The sequence below is a fragment of the Portunus trituberculatus genome, chromosome 39 (genome assembly GCF_017591435.1).
Source record: "Portunus trituberculatus isolate SZX2019 chromosome 39, ASM1759143v1, whole genome shotgun sequence".
In the NCBI taxonomy this organism is placed as follows: Eukaryota; Metazoa; Arthropoda; class Malacostraca; order Decapoda; family Portunidae; genus Portunus; species Portunus trituberculatus.
Genome location: NC_059293.1, coordinates 17,298,795 through 17,313,794, shown reverse-complemented (window position 1 = coordinate 17,313,794; position 15,000 = coordinate 17,298,795). Strand labels below are relative to the sequence as shown.

Sequence of the window (15,000 nt, the reverse complement as noted above, 5' to 3'; positions counted from 1 at the left end):
TCAACGGGACGGGGTGAATCAGCAGGAAGCAAGTGTATAGTGTAGGTGGTAGTGTGTGTGTGGTGTGGTGGTAGGGCAATGAACTGACAGATGCCCACACCCCGTCAGCCTACGCTCGTATCTTGGGTCCCTATTCAGAAACGCTTTGCCCTCTCACCATGACTATTTTCAAAGGTCACAGGGATGATCAGCGGGGTTTTCTACTGTTTTTTTTCTGTTGATCATGTCGAAATCTTGTCAATCTGTCTCTAGAATCATTAAAAGACCTAAGAAAACTCGGGTAGATTTAAATAAAATTGAAATATTGAGGTGAAGCCAAGTGTTAGAGATTACAAGACTTAACCTGCCACCTCAACAAAGAAGTGTTAGAGAATACAAGACTTAACCTACCCCCTCAGCAACTCTCAGCCACTATCCTCAAACCCACCTCACCCACGCTAACCCGTCACCAAAAGTCCAGCCCATGTGTTTTGACGTTTGGTGCTGTGTTTGGGTGGAGCAAGCTTCCTTCTGGCTACTGAAATGACCGGTTTACTTCGTCGGGGCCACATTTGTTTTGATATGTTTGAGTGGTCTTGTTTCGTTTCTGACTTAACCCCTTCAGTACTGAGACGCATTTTTATCTTGAGTTTTGGGTGTGGTTAGACGATTTTATTTACATTAGGAAAGTTCTATGGAGGTCAGATTAATGCGAGAGCCTTCACTATTTTCAATCCCCACGTAGGTTTCTGAAGGCGTATAAAATCACCAAATAGAAAGTAGAATAAATATAAAAACATGAGATCTAAGCAGTAAATTTTCCCCTTCTCTTAATAGAAAATCTGCAAACGACACAAAACATTCAATAATCTACAGTACCCCTTCTAATCTTCCCCATACAGCTGTCCAACCTTCAGCTGTGGCCTCCTGATAACTTCCACAGTGGCATTGAAATCTCTCCCTTGAACAGCAACTACAACTCCTACTGCCGGTTCTGAGGGGCGTGGCGGTATTAGCAGGTGGTAAGGAGGTCGATAAGGGGACGCTAATACCACTGAACATATTAAGCTGACACTGAAGTCCCTCCCATTTACAACAGCTATCTATTAATTCCAATGCCACTGTTCTGAGAGGCATGGAGGCTTAATATTACTCTTCAGTACCATACCGCGTTTTCATATTTATTCTGGTTACTATTTGGCGATTTTGTGCAGCTTTAGAAACTTACATGGGATTAGAATAGTAAAGACTCTGGCTATTAATCTTCTGAGTTCCATAGATCCTTCCTAATGCAAATAAAGTCGCCTAATTGTGCCCCAAAATCATAGTAAAAATGCGTCACAGTACTGAAGGGGCTAAAAACACGCTTAGCTCACACTACCTCGCTCCTGTGAACTGCAACTATAACTATTACAATTTCAGCTCCCAATGCCAGTACAGAGGGGTGTAGGGGGGATTAGGAGGCGATACACACGTCGCTAAGGGCTCCCTGCTACCAATGAAAAACACACAAAGCTGACATCACCTTGCCGTAAGACAAGGGCGGACCTGTTACACCTGTCACGCCGAAACAGAGAGCTCATTACAGGTAAAAACTAAACACAAAAACAAAAGCCTTAAGCACCCACTTCCTTAATTGGTCCGCGCTGATGAGCCAATATTGCAAAACCTAAACGTGTCACGATCTGAGCTACGCCTCGTCAGCTCCACAAGGCTTGAGTTGAGTGTCTGGGCACGACGCTACCAATGCATGGGAACTGATACGCTGGAGTGGAGTTTGCCAGAATTATGAATGTTTCTATGCCAATTCCCATAAGATTCTGTGGGTTATATTTTCTTCATCCATTCAGTACCATGACGCGTTTTCATATTCATTCTGTTTACTATTTGGTGGTTTTATAAACGTTCAGAAACTCATGTGGGGGATTCAAATAGTGAAAACTGTGGCCATTAATCTTTTGACCTCCATAGACCCTTCCTAATGTCAATAAAAGGTCTAATCGTACACAAATTTCAAGGTAAAAATGTGTCCCAGTAGTGAAGGGGTAAAAATGACGTATCATAAATCATTAAGTTGTACTATTATTCCTTCAGAGATTAGTCAGGTTTTCATTGATACTCCTCACTATCAATAGCATAAAATCACTGGTAAACTATCTCATCCCATTAAATTCTCTCATAACATAATTCTTAAAGGCCACGGAGATGACAAGCCAGATTCCAACAAAACATCTTCCCCATTAACAAGGCAAAAATCATTACACTACCATTAGAATTACAAAACACGCTTTGAACACTACAACTTCCACTGGAGCCTGGTGCAATAAACGAGACAAGGGTTTGAAGAGCTTGGGAAGACAGGCACCATATAGTACAGACTCGTTCCCACCAACACTTCCATCCAGGCCCTCCCATCCGTGTCCGGGCGTGCCAACACTACACGGATGACGGAACATGTGAAAGGCTGCAAGTAGAGTGTGCACGAACATTTTCAATTGAGCAAATTGTAGCTAGTTAGGCGAACCATGTGTATTTTCAGTTAGAACAGCGTCACCTGACAAAGAGAGCATGTGAGAGTTTGAGTGTTTTAACTTGAATAAATGTGAACTAGTAAAAATAAAATAAATAAAAAAAACACGTGCATCCTTAGTTACTGTGAAAGACTGAATGTAGAGTCTATAAACATTTTGATACGAATAAATTAGAAGATAGTGACATAAACCTATGAATTAGTTAGGGAAACCATATGTAGCTTATTATTCACGATTACTGTAACACGGCGAGGCATTACACAGGACACAATATGGAACAAATTTACCAACCCTTACCTTTAATGACCTAATCTACCTGAAACCACTGATCCTTGCCTACCTAACCTAACCTAACCTACCCTAACACACTTAGCCAAAACAAAGACCAGGGAACAACGAACAACTAACCCTTAAACATTAGCCAACTTTCCTGCTACCCTCTCTGAAACACGTCAAAGCAAGGCAAGGCACAGGAGCGTGGCAAGATGGCGACATACAAGTTGCGCAGCGCCGGTTGAGTCCACATGAGGAAGTGAGGCGGGGGAGGAGGAATCAGTGCCCCCCAAGATATCCGCAGAAACGAGCAACGGTTTACAGACCCACGCAGCCCGTGCCTGGATGTTAGCGGGGGCGGCATGGCGGGGCTGGCGACATGAGGAGGAGGAGGAGGAAGAGCAGGAGCAGGAGGAGGAGGAGGAGGAGGAGGAGGAGGAGGAGGAGGAGGAGGAGGCAACAGCAGTGCGGTGTGAGTGGCCGCCTGCCCCACTGACATACTCCTTCCACACCCACCCATCCAACTATCCACCCCTTCTTTCCTCTCTTTCTCTCTCTCTCTCTCTCTCTCTCTCTCTCTCTCTCTCTCTCTCTCTCTCTCTCTCTCTCTCTCTCTCCTCTCCTCCTTCCTTCCCCTTCCTCCCCAACCACCACGCACACTCCCACACACTTCCCCGACACACTCCAAAGCACCACCGCCCGCCACGCCCCCCTCCCCGGCACACGACACAGCCACCACCACCACCACCACCTCTCACTGGGATCCATGAACCACGAACGAATTTACACAATACGAAGCCAGCTCACGTATGTATGTATGTATGTATGTTTGGATGTAGGTAGGTACAGGCTCTTACATATATACATAAGCACGCGCACACACGCACGCACGCACACGCGCACGCACACGAGCGCGCGCGCGCACACACACACACACACACACACACACACACACACACACACAAAGAGGGAGGAGAAGGAGGAGGAGGAGGAGGAGGAGGAGGAGGAGGAGGAGGAGGAGGAGGAGGAGGAGGAGGAGGAGGAGGAGGAGGAGGAGGAGGAGGAGGAGGAGGAGGAGGAGGAGGAACAAAAACAAAAAGGACAACAACAACAAAACAATCACCACCACCCACAACAACAACAACATGAAGAACAACAACAAGAACAACAAGAGCAAGAGCAAGAACAAGAACAAGGCCACACACACACACACACACACTGACTCACTCCCTAACACCAATCAAGCGGCAGATTTCATTACATCCTTTCGAACGCAGAAACTTGACATACATATAACACGATTCAGAGTTATTTGGGGTGTAGTAACGTGACGCTGACCTCCATACACACATGCTGCTGGTCTCTGGTGCCCTCTAAAGTCTAGTATGTCCATTAGTGTGGCTCGGGTCAGTGTGTCAGTGCGTGTGTGTGTAATTTAATGGACGGTGAGCTTTATTCGTATTTCTCAGTAACTTCTTGGGCACTTTGTTTGTATTTATGTAGTTTGTATGTTGAGTTTGTAAAGATTAAGCATGGTAGGGTTATAGAGTGATAAGATGAAGACATTAAGCTACACAATGATACTAAATAACTACTGAGTATTGACTAATCGGTTAACTAAGGTAGGAGTGATGATTTACCATGCTCCTCTGATTGAAGTAAGAGAAATGAGATTAAAATATGAGGTTTAACTTTTTGTGTGTGTACTGAAACCTCGATTAAAAAAAAAAGTAGCTAAACATCAATTTCAATTTCATACTATTCAATATCGTTTTAATTCACACTTCACAGAGACAAGTGAGAAAAAATTGACTTCAACCCTGTGTAAAAAAAGAAAGGGAAAAATTAATCTAAATAGGTTCTTGCAACTTCCCTAATCTTAACACCATAAACAAAACAAGAACAGGATCAAAAAGAACAAAACTTTAACCACTTCAGTACTGGGACACGTTTTTACCTTGAGATTTGTGTACGATTAGACTATTTTATTAACATTAAGAAGGGTCTATGGAGGTCAGAAGATTAATGGCCACAGTCTTCACTATTCTAATCCCCACATAAATTTCTGAAGCTGTATAAAAATCACCAAATAGTCACCAGAAAGAATATGAGAGAACATGAGAGAATCGAATAGAACAAAAACTAGCAATGATAAAAAAAAAAAAAGGTGATCAATATAAGTAGTGATCCCAAAATAAAAGAATCGAATCGTATAAACACAGGTTCTGATCCACTAACAAAGAATCCAGTACCACGACATAGGAGGAACGTGACGCTTACAGCCGACCTATTTTCACACCAATCATCGCAACCAAAGGAAGGAAGAAAGGGAGAGAAGGTGGAAGGAGGGAGGAAGAGGGAGGAAGAGAGAGGAAGGGAGAGGAGGAAGGGAAAGAAATGGCAATAGCACGAGGTATAAGTGACGCTCAAGAACAAAGACGAAGGGGCAGGATGGGGGCTGGAATGGGGGGTAGATGGGGACTGGAAAAGGAAGGGGAGGCAAATGGTGAGAATTGTAAGGAAATATCACAGAACAATATAACCAAAGTGGATGATGATTGTGTGTGTGTGTGTGTGTGTGTGTGTGTGTGTGTGTGTGTGTGTGTGTGTGTGTGTGTGTGTGTGTGTGTGTGTGTGTGCAGGATATGAGTCAAGCTCGTATTGCATTTTCTTTTATCATGTTTTTTCTTCTTCCTAATCATCCAATTTAGTCTTACTTAAAAGTCATGGATATTCCTTACACACACACGCACGCACGCACACACACACACACACACACACACACACACACACACACACACACACACACACAGTATCCCCACCATGCACGTAACTCACTCCTATCGCCGTAATTCGATCCGGAAACCTACATTTTCTTAAGGCTCTTTCGGCATCGTGTGTGTGTGTGTGTGTGTGTGTGTGTGTGTGTGTGTGTGTGTGTGTGTGTGTGTGTGTGTGTGTGTGTGTGTGATAGAGGGGCAGCTGGAGTAGGAAGAAAAGAAAAGAAAGATGTCAGATGGAAATGGAAAGAAAAAATGAAAAAAAGAACGAGGATATGTATCCTTCCTCTGTGTGTGTGTGTGTGTGTGTGTGTGTGTGTGTGTGTGTGTGTGTGGATCACGGTCAAGGCTATGACAACAAGGCTCTGGAGAGTCAGCAAAGGGCGTAGCGGCTGCAGGCGGCGCGGAAGGTGAGACGAGCCATCAACTGCGCCGCGCCGGCAGGTCACCTAGAGGTCATCGCTATGGCACTCCGCCAAGCCATCACACTCACACACACACACACACACACACACACACACACACACACACACACACACACACACACACAAGGAAAACACACGGTACATTTCCCAAAACAATTCCCAATTTGATTAAATTAATTTCCTGACTTCCTTATTTTGTTGTTCTTTCTCCACTCTACTTTTTCCTTCCTTTTCCAGATTTCTTTATCACACACACACACACACACACACACACACACACACACACACACACACACACACACACACACACACACACACCATCCCATCATTCATATTTCCTAAAAAACAAATTCTCTTTTTTCATTTCCACACGAATCTCTAACACATCCGTTTTCTCCTTTCTATTTCCTATTTCACAGTAACACATCCTACTTCTCCTTTCTTCTATCTATTTCAAACACCTCTATCCTTCAGTTTCTTCCCCTTTCGTCCCCCCCCACTTCCTCTTACATTACCCTGTACAAACTCGACAAGTAACACGAACGAGGATATTCAAAGTGTTATCCTCTTCCTCAACTAGTTCAAGACGTCATGCACGAAAAAAATAGACATAAGAAAGGCAAAGCATCATCCAGTCTTCCTACAGTCTAGTCACGGATGGAGGGATGACTGAGGCAAGATGAGCACAGAAGGGGGAGGAAGAAGAGAGGGGGAAGGGATGATGACAGTGGAATGTGGCGGTGGTGATGGAACCGTCCAGCAAAAGGAGACAAGACAAGGAGGTGCCTCTTCCTGCTCTTCCTCCTACAGTGCCGCCTTCACTGCGCCGCATCACCACGACCCACACACTGATGCAACACTGGATCGTCCTCTCTCTCTCTCTCTCTCTCTCTCTCTCTCTCTCTCTCTCTCTCTCTCTCTCTCTCTCTCTCTCTTACCTTTAACTTGTAATCAAAGGTAAATCTGCATAATGTCAAGGCATGTTACTCTTGTTAATGAGAGAGAGAGAGAGAGAGAGAGAGAGAGAGAGAGAGAGAGAGAGAGAGAGAGAGAGAGAGAGAGAGAGAGAGAGAGAGAGAGAGAGAGAGAGGTATTAGTATATATCCTGGTTGTCACCTATATTTGCGGTTCTTCACCTTTCTCTCCATTTCAATCGAGAGGAAATAGCAACTCACTCTCTCTCTCTCTCTCTCTCTCTCTCTCTCTCTCTCTCTCTCTCTCTCTCTCTCTCTCTCTCTCAATTCAAAGGTCATGCAAAGCATTATAGAGAAACGAAGTAAGACAAGAGAAAAAACGAGAGAGAGAGAGAGAGAGAGAGAGAGAGAGAGAGAGAGAGAGAGAGAGAGAGAGAGAGAGAGAGAGAGAGAGAGAGAGAGAGAGAGAAGGATGTGGTCAGCAGGTAATTGAAGCTACGAAAGAGAAAAGGTGTGACACAAGAATAACACGGAAAGGTTTTTTTGGAGGAATGGAAGGCAGGTGAACGGCGACACAAGAGGAGGAGGAGGAGGAGGAGGAGGAGGAGGAGGAGGAGGAGGAGGAGGAGGAGGAGGAGGAGGAGGAGGAGGAGGAGGAGGAGGAGGAGGAGGAGGAGGAATACAAAGGAATACAAAGGAAAGCCAAACAGCAACAGACCTGTTGGTCCTTTCGAGGCTGTTTGGTAACTACTTCTAACTGGCTACAGATAAGAGAGACAGGACAGTACAGGAGAAGGCTCCTCCCACCCACCACTCCCTCCAGCTTTCGCTGGCATGGAAAATAGCTTGGAAAAGTACCATGCAGTATGGAAAAACTGACATGGAATTTTCACAGGAAAGGATGAAAGGAGATTCTATTATTCACCCTACGGTGAACTCTACATATCTATCTATAAGAAAGTTAATATAGTATCATGTTTAATTATTCAGACAAGAAGAGAGCTTGTTGGGGTTATTCTTTAAATATTTATCAATTTTGTTTTTGAATGATGCAATGGAAGTACTGTTTACTATTTCTGAAGGAAGCTTATTCCAAATGTTAACTATTCTATTAAAGAAAAAGTGCTTTGCCTCGTGGGTTTTAAAGCGTTTTGGTGTAATTTTAAATCCATTATTCCTTGTTATGGTGGAATGATCAATAGTAAAATATTTATTGACATCAAGGTTGTTGTATCCCTGAAAAATTTTGAAAACTTCGATTAGGTCTCCTCTTATCCTGCGCTTTGTTAAGCTGAATAAATTTAATGCTTCCAGTCGTTCCTCATACGGCTTGTTTCTCAATCTCGGAATCATCTTGGTCACTCTACGCTGGATCCTTTCCAGTTTTTCAATGTCTTTTCTGTAATATGGTGACCAGAACTGCACACAGTATTCAAGCTGAGGACGCACCAATGAGTTATATAAAGTAAGGATAACTTTTTCTGATTTAAATTCAAAGGTTCTTCCAATGAACCCAACTAATTTATTTGCATTCTTTACTGCTTCTGTGCAGTGTTTGCTCGGCTTGAGATCTTTAGACACCACAACACCAAGATCTTTTTCATTCTCAGCACTTTCCAGAGGTACATTACTCATTACGTATTTTGCTTGTACATTGTTACTTCCAATGTGTAAGACTTTACACTTTTCTATATTGAATTTCATTTGCCATTTTTCTGCCCAGCGTGTCAGTTTATTTAAGTCACACTGTAGTTCTTGCCATTGTGACGTTGATGTAACTTTGCTCATTATTTTGGTGTCGTCCGCGAATTTGCTTATTTTACAAGTGATTCCTTCATCAATATCATTAATATAAACAATGAAAAGAACTGGTCCTAATACAGAGCCTTGAGGAACACCACTTTTCACATTGTGCCACTCTGATTCTTTTCCATTTATAACAACTCGTTGCTTTCTGTCAGAGAGCCAGTCTTCCAACCATTTCAGGGTATTTCCAGCTATGCCGTGAGCTTTTACTTTGCTGATTAGCCTCTTGTGAGGGACAGTGTCGAAAGCTTTCTGGAAATCAAGATAAATAACATCCACTGCTTTTGTCTCGTCATACGAGTTAAAAACTTCATAAAAGAAGTCTAGTAGGTTTGTTAAGCAGGATCTCTTGTTTCTGAAACCATGTTGTGAATCCTTCATGATCTTATTTTCTTCTAAAAATTTGACAATCTTATCTCTGATTATCGTTTCCATCAGCTTGCACACTACTGAAGTAAGGCTGATTGGTCTGTAATTAGCTGGGAGTGATTTATTTCCTTTCTTGAAAATGGGCGTGACATTTGCTAGCTTCCACTCCTGGGGACTTTCCTGCTTGTAAAGTTTTATTGAATATAATCGTGAGTGGTTTCACGAGCTCATTTTTCGCTTCTTTGAGAAGCCTGGGTGATATCTTGTCTGGTCCAGGCGTTTTGTTTACGTTCATGCTGTTCATGACTGTGAGGATTTCATTTTCTGTAACTATGAAGTCAGGCAGTGTTTTGCCTTGTGCCTGAGGCTCTGGCATGGGCAGACTATTTTGGACATCTTCAGTCGTGAAGACTGTTGAGAAGAATCTATTTAGGACGTTTGCCATTTCAGCTTCGTTATCTATTTGGTTTCCGTTTTCTGTTATGAGTGGACCAATTGTTGAGGCTAAGACTCTTTTGGATTTTACATAACTGTGAAATTCCTTTGGGTTGGTTTTACAGGAGTTTGCGATCTGAGCTTCTACAGATTTTTTGCTGCTTTTTATCAACTTTTTTGCTTTTCTACGCAATCTGTCATGCTCTAATTTATCATTATTATGCTGTGTTAATTTGTATTTGTTGTATGCTTCTTTCTTTGCTAGAAGACAGCTTTTAATTTCATTATTCCACCATTTCGGTTTGGTGTTTAGTATTTTCCTTCTGTTTCTTAGTGGTATACACATCTTAGCTGTATCATTTATCTTTTCAGCAAACACCTCCCATGTCTTATCTACATCTGGTGTTTCCAGCAGTATATTCCAGTCAATGGATGCAAGCTGCATACGGAGTCTTGTGTAGTTTGCACGCCGATAGTCTGGCACTTTTTCTTTACTTTCATTCACTTTTCCTTTGTCAAAATTTATGGTGAATTTTAAGGAGCGATGATCGCTGGAACTGAATTCTGGTCCAATTTCCACATTTTCAATAGTATTCTCATCATTTGTTAGAACGATATCAAGGATATTGTTTCCTCTTGTCGGATGCTTGATGTGTTGGTGGAGGGAGCTTTCAAGCATGCTATTATACAGCTGCTGGCCAGCGTGAGCTGTCAGTGGTTCGCCCCACCTTGTGACTGGAAGGTTAAAATCTCCCATAATTATGCAATTGTTTACGCAGCAAATGTCCGCGATTTGTTCATACAATTGTTCGTCTGTGGCGGGTGACTGGGCTGGAGGACGATAGACGAGACCTAATGATATTCTTCGGGATTTATTTTCTATATGAATGAAATTGACATCTATGTTTGCAATGGTTGAAGTTGGCATCACACGAGCACGAAGATTACTTTTAACGTAAAACATTACACCGCCCCCTGTACGGTGAGATCTTTCGCTACTAAAAATGTTATAGCCATCAAGTGAGTATTCTGCGAGGTAATCTCTGTGTGTTGTATTAATCCAAGTTTCTGTGATGCCGATGATGTCATAGTTTTCTTGATGTATAAGAGCTTGGAGCTCATTAAATTTATTTCGTAAACTACGGGCATTGAAATAGCAAGCTCTGATCTTGCCTGAATCTGAAGATGAACTTACGACGCTGAAGTTCCTTCTGCCACCTGCACGTTTTTTGATCTGTGGAGACAAACTGTAGGAGGAGGAGGAGGAGGAGGAGGAGGAGGAGGAGGAGGAGGAGGAGGAGGAGGAGGAGGAGGAGGAGGAGGAGGAGGAGGAGGAGCGTTCCCCCCCCCCAGTGAGGGTTACTATGCAACGGTACCGCTACCCCAAGAGTCCGTAAGCTGAGCGGGGCAGCGGCACCAGGTCACCAAGAAGTAAGTCCTAACTGTGGCCCGCTCAGCTCGTCTTGTCGCAGGTGTGTAGGAAGTCAGGCAACGGGAACACCGAACACGGGAACAGAGAATAGGGACATGTATAAAAATAGTGTTAGCAGGAGTATGAGGATGAGGAAAGGAGAAATAGAGGGAGGAGGAGGAGGAAAGCCAATGCCAAGCTCTTTTCGTCATATTTAACGCAATGTACAAGGTTTTCAAGGTGTCTGCGAGTGTTTCTGGACGCAGGTGTGTAGGAAGGCACGCAACGGGAACACGGAACACGGGAACAGAGAACAGGGTCACCGAACACGGGAACAGAGAACTAGAACACGGAACAGGGAATAGGGAACAGGGAATAAGGAATAGGGAACAAAGGAAAAGGGAACGGAGAACACAGAACATGGAACAGGAACAGAGAATAGAAACAGGAAACAGAACAGGGAACATGGAACAGAGAACAGGGAACAGTGGAATGGAACAGAGAACACGGAAAAGAGAACAGGGAACGGCGCGTCTCAATGAGTATATAGAGAAAAGATAAGGTAGAGTGGCTTGCTGACTAAATAAAGTAGAAAAGGTAGAAATTGTGTGCCTCACTGGGTGCATACAGCAGATAAAGTAGAAATACTGTCTTCTGAGTAAATAAAGTAGATACGGTAGAAACAGTGCCTTGTCGAAAAGAGTAGACAAAGTAGGAACAGTGACTTGATGAGTAAATACAGTGCGCGGAGGAGGATTAGTGTGCCTTGTTTAGTAGAGCAGAAAAAGTAGGAATAGTGTGCCTTGCTAAATAAATAGGTTGACTCATCAGATTGAACACACGCACTAAGAAAACACTGAGATAGGAACATTGTATCTCTCCTTCAATAAACAGATAACATGAACTCGCTGCAGAAAATGGACAAACACACTGGACCAAATAAACAGCTGAACAACACTCCTTGGATTGTTTGTGGGCAATGCAACACCGAGATACCAACACTGTGACTTCTCCAACTCTCCCTCAATAGACAGATAACATGAACGCGCTGCAGAAATAGACAAACACACTGGACCAAAGTAAACACAGTGTATCTCTTAATAAACAGCTGAACAACACTTCTTGGTTTGTTAGTGGGCAATGCAACACGAGATACCAACACTGTGACTTTTCCACCAGGTAACGGAACAATGCCTTGGGTTTCTGTTAACCATGTACTAACATCAGTAAAAGCACACTAAATAAAGATAAATAGGATACGAACTCTGTAAATCGATGAGTGTTGTGTGTTTCAGCTATTAATCCATTCAATACTGGGATATATTTTAATCTTTATATCTATGTACGATTAGACCATTTTATTGACATTAGGAAGAGTCTATGGAGGTCACAAGATTAATGTCCTCAGTCTTCACTATTTCAATACCCAACATAAGTCTTTGAAGCTGTATATAATCTCCAAATTGTAAGCAGAATTAATGTGAAAACGCGTCATGGTACTCAAGGGGTTAATGTTGTATTAACTAAACGTATAGAAAAGTGTGAAAACAGTGTCTGCTTTCTAAGTGAATGTACAGGTTACGTATAAATTTCCCAGATATTTTATGTTTAAATGCATCAATTTATTTACAAGCACACTTTCTCTAACCTCTCCGCTGTCTTTTACATTGCATTTCCTCAACCACGTATTTCCTATGAGACTGAAGGCTGAACAATAAATAATAAAGATTCACTGTCATCATTATTATCAAGTAAACCTCTTACGGCTGCAAATTTTACTGAGCCTGTCATAGAGATCCTGTTATTTACACACACACACACACACACACACACACACACACACACACACACACACACACACACACACACACACGTGGAAACAAGGAACTCAGCGGATAAGTCAGGTTAATTCTCTTCCAACTTTTAATCTCTCTCTCTCTCACACACACACACACACACACACACACACACACACACACACACACACACACATATACCTTCTCTCAACACACAAAGATGGATAGATAGTGAGTCAACTGAGTGCGGTAAGTCAAGGTAATGTTTCTCTTTCAAGTCTTCATCTCCCTTTGTTCCGCGTATTAATCCGGGCATGTATTTGGGCGGCGAGACAAAGCCACCGCCGGCACCTGAAGCTCCGTTGGGTTTACTGATGAAAACCTGCCGCCAACCTATTGTACTGGAGCCCCTGGTGGGATGAAAAAAGGACGCGAAGACTTGCAGGAAACTAATTTGTGTAGGAGTGTCAGTCTCTCTCTCTCTCTCTCTCTCTCTCTCTCTCTCTCTCTCTCTCTCTCTCTCTCTCTCTCTCTCTCTCTCTCTAGGCACGAAAGAATGATAGACAAAGACAAGTAGAAGGATTAAATTTGTATGCCATCCATCCATCCATCTCTCTCTCTCTCTCTCTCTCTCTCTCTCTCTCTCTCTCTCTCTCTCTCTCTCTCTCTCTCTCAAGGCAGACTGATGGAAGGACAGGCAGGCAGACACGTACGTACATACTAACTAGAGACTGACAGACGGGAAAAAGACAGATAGATGAACAGATACACTCATAAACATACATTAAAGGAGAGAGAGAGAGAGAGAGAGAGAGAGAGAGAGAGAGAGAGAGAGAGAGAGAGAGAGAGAGAGAGAGAGAGAGAGAGAATATGAAGGTTTACAGTCAGGCGGAGCTCAATGTTTTTATCTAGACAGTCAAGTTGTTATATTGTTGATTGTGTCATGAATTTAAATAATTAGACAGGTGGATATGATAGATGGAAATAGGCAAGCATGTTTTTATATTGGCATTTAAGAGACCTACCTTCCTTTTTTATTTGTAGGAGACACCAAGAGTAACAAAACAGTGATGAAAAATGAATTCCCTCTCATAAAATAGTACAAAAGGACCCTTACAACTACCCGAGTGTAAAGGTATCTGGTAGAGAGTGATCAACTAATAAGCAAGATTATGGCTTTCTATTGATATTTCCTTACGTACTTGAGACGAGTTCTTATTCTTCTAAGCATCTTTTATTTACGTTTTATACACCGGCGTATATCCGAGACACCATCTTTCACCTTCCATCACACGATACACCCCTGCATTACCCACAACCCGCTGGGAATACTATCTCCTTATCACCTCCTTGGCCCAGTACCTTGCTAACACCTGTATGACACGAAACACTCCCACGATACATAAGGAGACGAGTGGCATGTGCTTCCCATCTCTCGATGGAGTCCATGTTACCTCAACACGTGGGGATTCAAAAGCTACCAGTGGTCTTGTATGAGTATTAAGCTGGTCACGTGTTTTATAGGAAGGTAAAGGTGTGTGTGTGTGTGTGTGTGTGTGTGTGTGTGTGTGTGTGTGTGTGTGTGTGTGTGTGTGTGTGTGTGTGTGTGAGGAGGAGAGAGAGGAGAGGAGAGAGAGAGAGAGAGAGAGAGAGAGAGAGAGAGAGAGAGAGAGAGAGAGAGAGAGAGAGAGACCCAAACACACAACAACAAACACCCACACATGGTAAAACAAACTCGCAAGGTCAGACGGGACGGAGACGAGAGAAGCAGGATAAGCCACAAACACACACAGGTGCACAGAGACAGACAAACGTACAAACACAGGTAAACAAAACACAATTCAATAATCCTTTCACCTGCCAGAACGGGATCCAAAACCACGTATTACTCCACCGCGAAATGAGACTCTTAACTGATAAGGAATAGAATCACCCTTTAAGTTAATCCAATCCCCTAAAGACACAGGGAATATAATTGAAACAGAAAAAATTAGCAGTTACTGAAAGAATTGCGCAACATTATCAACCACATGGCGTACTAATTAAGAGGTCAAAGTTGAAATATCACTATAAAAATAAATAAATACAACGAAATAAGAGACTACTGAAGCTATTAGAAAGGTGGAAAGGTGCGAGGGCGGAGGGCACGCAGGTAAAGACATACAAACACAGAGACAAGCAGGCAGGCAGGTAGGTGAGTGGGAGGCACGAGGGAAGGTCAGAGAGGGGAAAGGAGAATAGAAGAAAGTCTGCGTAGGATGAGTATATTTTGTAGCTAAGC

The 15,000-nt window shown here is 42.9% G+C and overlaps 1 protein-coding gene across 4 annotated transcripts in view; it reads right to left on the bottom strand.

Moving 5' to 3' along the window:
- The window catches only part of LOC123515508, an 83,385-nt gene that overhangs the window by 50,867 nt on the left and 17,518 nt on the right, over positions 1-15,000 (bottom strand). The gene's annotated exons all lie outside the window — the stretch shown is intronic.